The sequence below is a fragment of the Pseudopodoces humilis genome, chromosome 6 (genome assembly GCF_049639895.1).
Source record: "Pseudopodoces humilis isolate 2021_Gansu_Grassland_sample_001 chromosome 6, ASM4963989v1, whole genome shotgun sequence".
In the NCBI taxonomy this organism is placed as follows: domain Eukaryota; kingdom Metazoa; phylum Chordata; class Aves; order Passeriformes; family Paridae; genus Pseudopodoces; species Pseudopodoces humilis.
In genome coordinates, this window is record NC_142205.1 from 7206653 (window position 1) to 7217710 (window position 11058).

General features: G+C 42.4%; 1 long non-coding RNA gene across 2 annotated transcripts; it reads left to right on the forward strand.

The window, feature by feature from the left end:
- Window positions 1–4579: 4579 nt before the first annotated feature.
- LOC148184097 (uncharacterized) lies at window positions 4580–5282 on the forward strand. Of its 2 annotated transcripts, none has more exons than XR_015772841.1 (3): window positions 4580–4678; window positions 4812–4961; window positions 5051–5282. It is a non-coding gene; the product is annotated as an uncharacterized LOC148184097 (long non-coding RNA). The 2 variants fall into 2 exon arrangements; XR_015772840.1 differs by having other exon boundaries at window positions 4598–4740; window positions 4819–4961.
- The last annotated feature ends 5776 nt before the right edge of the window (window positions 5283–11058 follow it).

The following is an 11058-nucleotide window of genomic DNA, read 5'->3' on the forward strand; positions in this document are numbered from 1 at the left end:
TTAACCATAACCTATCTCTCCAACAGGTTGATTTTTGACACAAAGGCGATTTTTTAACTCCAAAAAGTGCACAGATGTCATGAGGAAATAATTTGGACTCCACAAAAAAGTCTGTCTCTGAAAATAATTTCACTTAAAAATTTTCAGACACAACAGTAACTTCTAAGAGTTAACAAAGAGTGGAAGACATATTCACCACCACTGTATGGGCAGAGCCAAACTATTTAAGTTCCCTTAGCTTTCTATTTTATATCACAGTGCATAGTCTTTGATGCATGAAACACTTAATAACTCATTTGATACACAAATGATTGGTGCTTTCATTTGTATTGGCTACATTGATTTTTTCGATGACTCCCAGATTACCAACCACATACCTAATCTGATGGGTTTTTTTCCCTATTATCTGGTGAAAGTTAATTGTTGTAATTATTAATCAGTCAGTTTTCTGCCCATGGTGAGAAACTGCAGAGAGTAAGAAGGGAAATGTTGGCACCTGTTGGGTCCAACTGAACTTTGAATATTTACAGTACCTGGGGCGATGGCTGTGGATCCTGTGGGTCATGCCAGCTGTGGTGCTGCATGAAACATGAGTTAAGGATAGATGAAGGAAATAGTCTTTCCTGGCCTCAAGGGCTGTGCCCACAAATGCACAACGCAGGAATGGTGCCTGTGGCTGGGCTCTTGGCACAGAGCGGGCAGGCGATGGAGGAGCAACAAGGAGCTCAGGCCACATTCCACTCCCTCACTCACGGGGTCCTGCAGCCACTGTGAATGATTTATCAGCTGCAGCACCCTGGCTTTCTCCCCCACTGCCATGGCCTCTCTGCCAGGGGTAATGTGGGCTGGAGCTGCTGCAGCTGATCCCTGCTCTGACTGACCTGTGCTGGGCATCCTGCGAGTGCTGAGACACTCCAGCTCTCTCACCTGGGAACAGAGGCTTAGCAAGGGGGACTCCAACCCCAGCCAGGGTCTGCCTTGGGTTTCCTGTGATTCAGACATGCACTAGGGCAGGACACTGCCCTCGGTGTCTGGGAGGGCTTTGGGGAACCCCACATTGCCTTTCAGCCAGTGGGGGATGGATGCCATGGAACAACATCCACAACAGAAGCAAGTTGTGCTCCCTGTAAAATATTAAATGGGATGAGATCTTGGTGCCTCAGCAAAGGGCTCTTTGCTGTTCAGCTTGCTCATGGTGTGGTTGGCAGAATTTTGTGAAGGGTTTGAAGGGGCCACCAGACTGTGGTGAGAAAGGACAGATGCTGGGTCAGGTTGCTGAGGGAAAAAAATGGATGCTTGGGCACCACCTCCTTGGCTAAAACCAGGTGTCTGCTGCTCCCTCTGATGTGGTTTGCACTTTACCAGAAGTGCTGCAGCTGCTGGGCCTAAAGCAGTCATTTGGGAAAAAAAGAAATTTAAACCAGACCATGAGTATTTGCAATAGCATCTCTCCATTCTTGCCTTTTCTTAGGCATTTTGAGCACTTCTGGTCCTTTCTGGAAATTCTAAGTGGTTCAGAAACATGCAGGAGTCTCCTGCATTTTGGGTGAATAACCTGGGCTCCACGGCAGAGGCATCTACCAGCATATGCCAGTACACTGTACTGTTGGCAGTAGGCAAACCATCTCCTGCCTATATATTTGCCCAAGTTTGGATGGTGGTTGCTGTGTAGGTGGTTTGCTGGTGTCAGGCTTCACAGTTTGGATAATGCAAAGGAGGTCTAAGTGATGGCAAGCTAGAATGGAGAGACCACTTGGGATATGCTGCCTAAATAAAAACAACTGGAATAGAAAACATCTTAAGTCACTAAATTCCAATACCATAGTAATATAATCTGCTTTGGGTTAAAATCTAAGGAACAGAATTATTAAAGTTCCCCTCAGGACCTAGACTACTGATAGTGAGATAATGAGCACTCAGGAAAAATGAAACAGAAGAGAAACACTAGGTAAGCATAGCAATGAGCTTCATGAATTGCAATAAACCACATGTAGACCCACAATGCGGGATTCAGATGTTCACTGAATCCATATGCCTCATCTGGGAAATTTTACTCTTTTCTCCTGCTTAAGCGTCTGACTGGAGCACATGTAAACTGCACACTTGCTTTGAAGAAAAATGTGGTTCTTGCAAAAGGGTCAGAGTGTGGTGCTGTGAACTGTTGCGCAATGGGGAGAGACTCTGCTTGCCCACACTGCTCTTGCCAAGAGATTATAGGTTCACAGTAACAGCCAGTGCCTTTACAGTTTTCCCGGAGCTTAGTGAGCCAAGGCTACAGCTACATTAAAAATTAAATGGGAAGAGCAGTCATAACTTGTAGGCAAACACAATGAATGAGCAATAGGGGGCTGGCCAAGTCTTTGAGGGCATAAATTTTCCCATCTGAAGCAGCCGAAGGACTTTGTAACCATCTGATTAGTGCTTGTGTTTTGGTTGGAGTGGAATGCAGTTAAGGATGTTGTGGGTTCGTGTCCGCTTGCTGCACGTGGTGAAAACCAGAACAAGCAGGATCCTTCACATCTCAGGAGCTGTTCTATAACTGTGGACAAAACAGCTACCAGGGCTCCTAAACCAGGGAGGAGAAACAGGGAGAGACAAGGCTTATGGTTGCCACTGGGGACTTAAGTGGGATGGCACTTTTAAACATATTTTTGAGGCAAGATTCCCCAGCTCTCATGCTCTCTATCACACACACACGATTGGTCTGTCACAGGCATTGCTGTGATTCCAGCAATGAATCTGTCCCACCAGAGCCAGCTCAGGTCCAGCCCAGCTGTGATCCACATGAGAGATCAGAGGCTGAGGAAAGCAGAACTGGCTTAAATCCAGTTTGCCTACCATAGCTCCAGTTCAATGGCCCAGGACAACTCTGAACAATGATAGCAGTCATGTTAATAAGATCATTGATAAGACATGAAATGGTGTATGAGAAAAAAGTGAAGGTTTCTCCCCTGGGAGAGAGCTCTTCCTCCTTTTCTCTTTCAATGACAAATTCTCTGGCATATAACTTACTACAATGACCAAAGATGAATGACAGAGAGTTTTCTTACCCTTCCAAGACACACACTCAGCTTGTTTAATTTTTATAGGCCTTAAAGATCTGGAAAACTCTGTATAAATATGGACAGATTGAGGCCATTTACTCACCAATGTTCCTGGGACTATATGTTTTTATGAAGTAAATTATTGTCTATTATGAAAAGTGACTTTTAATTAGCTTAAAGATTGTAAATGTTCAGAAAGTACATACACTTATAAAATTAATATTCTGATCAATAATAGCTGGCAGATATATGACAGGTCATAACTGCCTTCACAGACAAATGTACTAGCATGTATTATTTCTAGACTATTTATTGCTGTTTCCAGAAATTAGTATAACTAATCAGTGGAAAAATACTTTATTATATAAAATATACAGTATGTCACTAATTAAAACCACAGTCAGAAGATCTAGTAGGAGACCAGTAGGGAGCCTCCTAGAGCCAAGGTGGTAAGAAGAGTAGTGAGCTCATTTCAGCTAGAAGTTTCTTTCTCACTTGCTTTCCCTGATTGCTCCTGGGCATCAGATAATTTGGGGTGCCAGAGCTGTGTGTGTTCTGACTCATTTGAGACTGCAGATGTTTGTCTGGAGTCAATGTGGTAAGATCCACAGTGCTAGAAGTGCATGGGCTCCATAGCCTGCAGCCCAGAAGAGCCTGGCATCACCCTGAACTGCCTCTATCTTCCTATCTCTAAGGATAAGATGTCTATTTATACATGGATCAACTGGATGAACCTTCAGCATGACTACAAAAAAGGGCTCAAATTAATATCTGTCACACAATTTAGACAACACTCTAATGGGAACCTTTATTTCTTTCAGGAAAATGGAAATGGCTGAAGATAACTGCTTTATCCCAATTTAATGCAGGAAAGTATTTTCCCATCAGCTTCCACAGAAACATTGCATGCTTGTCACTCTTTTCTGCAACAGGAGAGGTATAGGTGTGGAGAGAAAATTTTATTTCCTCAAAAGCAAAATGTCACAAGACAAAGAGCTCATTATTTGATCATAACATCCTGACCTGTCTGCCCAGTCTGCCACCATCAGATCTCAGCTCCCCTCTCCACAAGTATCTCTGTCAAGATTTTGGTGTCCAGTATTTCTTAAAAAAAAAAACCCAAAACAAAACAAAAACAAAAAACAAACATCATAAATGCCCTAAACTTTCTTAGTGCTGAAAATCTGTCCCATTCTATTTTACAGTTGCACAAGTGACGAGAGGTATATCTCTATTGGAGTACTTTACTGATTGGATAGCACTCAGACTGTGGAAGAAACCAGCTGCTTCATCTTCTGGGCATCCATGTCTTGACCTCTGTCACTGGCCTTTATAATTCAGTTATTTTTAGGGCAGGTTCTTTCCTCCCTGGCTAGGAGTTAACACAGTCTCTTCTGTGATCCCTGAATCTCTTCCAGGAAGAGAGCTGACCTTGTGATGTTAGGAAGCACCTACCTTCCCTGGAGCCATGGGCTCAGGTCTCAGCACAGCTGACTCGTGTTGGCTGATGCTGCTTTGACCTCCACGTGCTCTGAGAGGGCTCAGGGCTGGACAACGAGGGGCAGCCCAGACTCACCCCACGGACTGTCCCTGAGCAAGACATCCCCATGCCCCTTGCACACTGGCACACCCTGGTCAGCAGCTGTGGGGCTGTGCTCTTGCCTTCCCCCATCTTGCCGCTCCATCGCTCCTGGAGGTGATAAGGGAGCAGAGCGTGGGCACTTCCTGGGTGTGGGCAGATCTGTTGGGCTTGGTCTTTTCATGCAGGTGCTAGAGGGGAGATTCTTGTCTTCTCTGGAGCACGGAGTAGCTGGAGGCACAAACCAACCACTTGTGTGGGGAAGAGTGGGGGATGATCTTTCACACAGGCCCTTCAGATGGGATGTCCTCTTGCTGTGGAAACGTCACAAATCACTTGTGAGTAGGGGTTTTCCCTGCTAACAGGAACATCTCCCCCCTCCCTCCAGCTTTGCATGCCTCCTGATGTTCTGCCTTTTATCTTTCAGGTAGCTGGATCCCAGTGATGCAATCTGAGATGAGAGGCTCTTTAAGATACAGAGACTGATATCAAAACTCACTGCTTTTAGGGAGTCAGTGCAGGTCCAGCTGCTGTGTGGGACAGAAGAGTTAGCTAATGGTGTTGGAAAGGCTGTGTACTGAGTTCTTGCAGCCTCCTTGGGCAAAAGAATTTTGCAAAAAGAGAAATTTGAAGTTTTTATATCCTCTCTGGCATCCTCTTGTTTCTTTTTTTATAAGGTACCTGTCAAAAAATATTTCTGATGAGTTGCTGTAACATGCCAAATTTCTTCATATCTGATGCTTTAAGTTTAACTATATTTATCTTGTTTATGAAAGCTGACAAGTGATACAGCCATAATAGCGCCAGCAGAAACTGCACAGCAATTTTACTTGGGTTCTTTTCAAGTCAGTGGAACTGTTAAATGAGATTAGTGCAGGAGCAGGGTTTATTGCAGCCATGAGAAACCAGATAGAAACATATCGCAGGGAACCAGCGATAGACTAAGAGGATCACATACAGAGACATTGTGCCAAGGAGGGCTTGGCAGGATAACACAAGTGCATCTTTTAGCTCTGTGGAGCTGTGTCTTACTGTATTTCTGATATGGTTCTCCACTCATCCCAACAGGTGTCTCTTCCTTTCCTTCTCCAAACCCTCATATATTTTTCAGTGCATTATTCTGACACTGACCATGCTTGTAGCTTGATGAGGCTTTTTAGGAGTAGTGGGGAACTGGAAACAATGGTGCCTGTGATTCTCCTCACAACCCTTAGCATAGCCCAAGAAAATCTGTGTGCAGTGGCTACTGCTTTCTTCTGCTAGCTCTGTTTTCTCTGTTAAAGAAGGTATCTTATTAGGAGTACATCTCACTGCTGAAGTAGTTATATTCATAGAAAAAGAAATAATCTTCATAGATAGAGAAGTCTTTTCCCTTTAATATGTGAAGTGTTGTTATGTATGTCATGTTACAATATGGGGGTGTATATGTATATATATATATATTGATAGATGGATATAGATATATAGATATATACACACACTTATTCAGGTCTATGTTGATCAGGAACTGAACCCAGAAGTTTCTGGAGCAAAGAGCATATCTTGTGTACTTGGAATCTTAGCACAGACCTCTGTGTAAGTCCCCATTCTCTCTGGAGCAGACACAACTCAGAGCAGCTCACATAAAGACTCGCTGAGATGTTGCTCAGAGATTCCAGCTGCGATTCAGCCCCTTTCTCCCTGGCTGAGTTGAAGCCTCACTCATGCTCAGCTCATTTCCTAAAACACACTTCCTGCATGCCATGAAAGGCTATTCTTATTTCAGCCCCAGTGACAGGAGAAGGGCTAAGCTGGAAGAGTGTCCAGCTACCAGGTGGAGCAGCAGCTACTTTAGCTCCAGCAGTGACAGAGACCGACAGACACAATGAAGATGTAGGGAAGGGAGGAGCAGCTGGGCAGTGGACAAGGCCTGTGAGCTTTCCAGCTCCCTGGGACATGGTTTGAATTTGTTCCAGCCATTCAAAATGGTCTTTCACTTCTTGGCAGAAGCTCACAAAGTTTCTTAGCTAAGCAAAGAGAGCACAAGTCTTCATTGTGCGTGGATAGAGACAGACACTGGTCATTTGATTATTGTTGTTGAGAACATAAATGACTGCAATGTTGCAAATGCCACTGGGGGAAGTGAGAGGCTCCCTCACGAAGAGGCCTTGGATGCTATTTGTATCCAAAAACATCCTGAGATGAAATCATGATTCTCTGGCTGAGTGACAATCCCCACACTCTGACATGTTGCTTTTTAACTGCACTCAGGGGGCTACTGCTGAAAGAAAGGCATTTCTTTATCTCCCTACTAATATATTTTCCTTCTGTGCCATTAAGCTTTCCTTATGGATATCTATGCTTTGCAATGATGCTTACAGACTTGCCTTTGCAGACCTTAGGAAAGGTCTGTACTCACAACAAATTAGTTGCTTTCCCACTTACCCCAAATAGCTAAAAAAACTGAACAGGAGAAGGATTATTCTCCAGACTTTACAGATGGTGAACAGAGGCACAGATAAACTACACAATTTCCTTGTGATTATTCTGGAAATCTGTAACAGAACCAGGCCTTGGACCAAAATTTCTGGTGTCCCTGTGCCAGACTGCAACCACAGTCTGGCCTTTCTCTCTGAAGGTATGTATTTGTAGAGTTTTAAGTTCAGAGGAATGATCACCTTATCTAGGCTGACCTCCTCTGTGTCAAGTCCAGGAATTTATTTGATCAAAGCATATTTTACAGAAGAGAATACAGTCCTGATTTGAAGACATCAGGACATAGGAAATAATTTTACAACTTCCCTCTGTACTATTCCAGTGGTTAATCATCTTTGTTGCTGACTTGTTTTTCATATGAATGAGCCTGGCTTCAATTTGGTTCCTGTGATGCTTCTTTTCTGCTAGATTAAAGGGGCCTTCTCTATCTCTGTTTTCTTCCTCTCTTTTCCTCAGACAATTTTTTCATGTGTCTGGAAAGCAGTCAGATTGACAAGTTACTTGATGCTGAATCCTGGGGATGTTTTTTTTCCACCTCATGCCTGTCTTTGGTATTTTCCCTTCTCTTTCATAGTGCAATAATTAGAAATCTTAAAAAAAAAAAAAAAAGAGAGGGGAAGTATGAAAGAAGTCAGCATGCAATATTCTTTACTTCCAGGTGCAGTGAGGAACATGTAACCAAAGGAAGAAGATTAGCAGTGATGATGCCAAATTCTGCTCTCATTTGTATTATTAGTGATAATTTCAAACTTGTGTCTGTTAGGTAACCTTTTGTTAAGTGGAACATCTTGATGAACACCTGCCACCAGGTACTGATTATGTGGGACTCCAGTCCTGATTTGAGAGCCATTGTTGTATTGAGACTTTCTTGATAAGAAGAAAGTCTCAGAACTTCAAGAAAACTTGCCCTATTCCCATTTTCTGCAGACAATTTACCACTGATATTACTTGACAGGGTTTTTTTGCAAGCATTGGAATGATATGAAACACTTAGCTGGGAAAAAAGCTTGGAAAGATCCATGAAGGAAATAGCCAGAAACGTCAGAAGATGTAGAACCTTAAGAGAAAGAGCAGAAAGGTAGAAAAAGCAGGAGCTGATTTTCTGTTTAACCTGTCTCAAGAAGCAAAAGGGCAAGTGACTGACAGCTGCCCATGAGCAGGGGCTCACTGGGGAATATTCACAGCAGTTGTGAGTCTGGGACAAAATTCAGACTGCAGGGCAGGCTTTTTGTAAGATTCTAGTCTGTGTTACAGATGCCAGTGCAAAAATTGAATTCCAGAGAAATTAGTTAGGAAAGCAAAACTTCCTCAGGGAAGCAGCATAACTACTGGCTGTAGCTGTGTAGATTTTCATACCTTTGTGATTTCAAATTGGAAGTATCAATACTTGGATCTAGTACTTTATGGAAGATGATCTAATAGAATTCCCAAATCAGCTAGGAACAGATAAGCTTCTACTCCACTGCACAAGAACTTCTCTGCTGTATATGACTACTACAAAACTTGTCACCACTCATTCAGTGTTCTTAAATGCCAAATTCAGTTCTTTCAGGCTTGGGTTAGGTTTGTCTTTTTTCCATATTGTGTACTTATATAGAAAGGACATTTAGAATTCAGGCATCCTGAAAGAAATCTTCCTAGAGGGGATCTTCCCAAAAGGAAACTGCATCTATTTAAAGTAACAAAACATAGAATATGTGCTACTGGAAAACCATCCCATGCCTTGAGACATTGTTAATGGGGTATTTTTTTTATTTTATTTTATTTTTCAATGATCCAAATCAAACTTGGGTTAAAGGGCAGATAAACCAAGGACCCTTGAAAAATTAATAGGAAGCAATTAAAGCATCCACAGTTCCAGAATGATCCCAAAGCCTTTAGTACATTGCACTCTCTTCTAATGTTATAACCAACAAAATTCTTATTGGCTGAAAATAGAGAAATAATGATAGTAAATATAGTCACTATAGTGACTTCAGGAAACACAAAACAAAGTTTAAGGGGTACATGAAACATTCCCCTTAAAAATTAATTTCTAATTCAATTTCTGCCTCTGTGTTCATCATGTTACCAGATAGATGAAACCTATCACCTGCAAAAACTATTTTTCCTTCAAGGAAGAAGCAGTTCTCTCCTGATCTGTGGTTTTCAGACATCAGGAGGAAAATATGGCAGATGCTCGCTGTCCTGAATAGGAAAATCAGAGCTGGAGGTGGGGCAGTGTTTCCAGTGTGCAGCAGAGTGCACAGGAGGAAAGGCACTGGCACTTAGGCTTAGAATTGACACAATGCCTTGTGGGCTTCAAAATGGACACAGATATCAGTACCTCCCTGCAGGCACAGGAGCTGGGGCTGTACAAACTCAGAATTTCAGTTTGAAAGGCTGGGGTAAAAAATACATGAGGAGTGGATAAAGTCATTCAGTGAAAGTTAAGAGTAGATTTTTCCTACTCAGCGCAATTGGCTTTGGGTCAATCTTCTTAAAATTACCCCTGGTTTTAGGTATCTCACTGCTATGGGTTTATTCTTTTGGTTTGAAATCCATCAGGCAAAACCAGAGGGACTCCAAAGTATTTAGGGGTTAAGAGGAGATTGCTACATGCTCTGGAGCTGCAGATGTGGCCATTGTTTGGGACAGAAATTTAAGGTCCAATAACCTACATTTCTGTAACAACCTGTGATCTTATTTGTGTTTCATTGTGTATTTCCAGAGTCCAGAAGTCTTTTGTAAATTAGTTTCACTGCTTCCTTTGGGGAGAACTAAAAGAAAAACTTATGGTCATGACCTCATAAATTATAAATAGATTTAAATGGTAGCAGTGGGCCAAGCTCAGGAGCTGACATCTAAGAGACAATTGAGACTTTTGCTGATACTGATAGAGAGTCCATGTTCTGGAATTTCCTTTGTGTGACACCAATTCCTTCATCTATAAAAGAATAGCAGAAAAGGAAGGAAATGCTTTGCCGTAATTTATACAGGAGAAAACAGAAAAAAAGATGTTTGAGTACTGTCCCAGTACAGGGGTGAATGAAATAAATATACACACAAAATTTACCTCTTTGGGGAATTCATGTCAGCATCAGCTCCTTTGTACAGGGAGGAAATCAAAATGAGCATAATGCCACCTTCTGTCATGGCTTCACTTTCCATTAAGACAGTGCTGCCTTACTGGGTAAAAGGAGATAAAAATTCATCCTCTATTAATCAAAAACATTTTAGAATGTGACCCAATATCTGCACAGGTGAAACCCACAGCAATAGCCTGAGCAACATCAGATCCTAATTTAGGCATCTTCTATTATTAATTGTGGCAGGTTTGCTGGAGAGCACAGAATCATATCACAAAATCCTCTGGGTAACAAAGCCTTGCAGCTCCATCTGAAGCAGGAAAAATGAGGAGGTTACAGGAGGACACAGCAGAGCCAAAGCAGGTCACTGGATGAGTCATTCACACTCAGGTATTCACAGCTACCATTTCCTGGTTCCCATCACCAGACAACACTTGTCTTAGCACATTATTCCCAGGTTTCTAAGATTTTATTTTAAAAGCTGGAGTGCAGGCTTTGGATGATCACAGACCAGCAATCGTGCTGTCCAAGACAGAGATTCACACCATCACCCAACAAACTCCACTGGACATCTTCTACCTGCATGGCCTTTCCTTGGTATCCATCTCAGCCTGACATGACATGATGTTAAATGAGATCAGGATAACAGCAACCATGGGAGGTCAAGAAATTTGTATTGTGTATAATCAAATGTGTGCCTCAAACAGGTAGATTCTCGCTTTATGAGATCGTGGGAGTTAACTTTCATTTAGGAGAAATAAGCATTCAGTCAACTGAGGCCCTTCTCTTTTACATACAGATAGGCTCCTCTGTTCATCTGCATTCTATAAAGGCTTGTTATTCTTCTGTGTTTATCAGATCTGCGATACGGAGGAGAACAGAAAACGTGTGT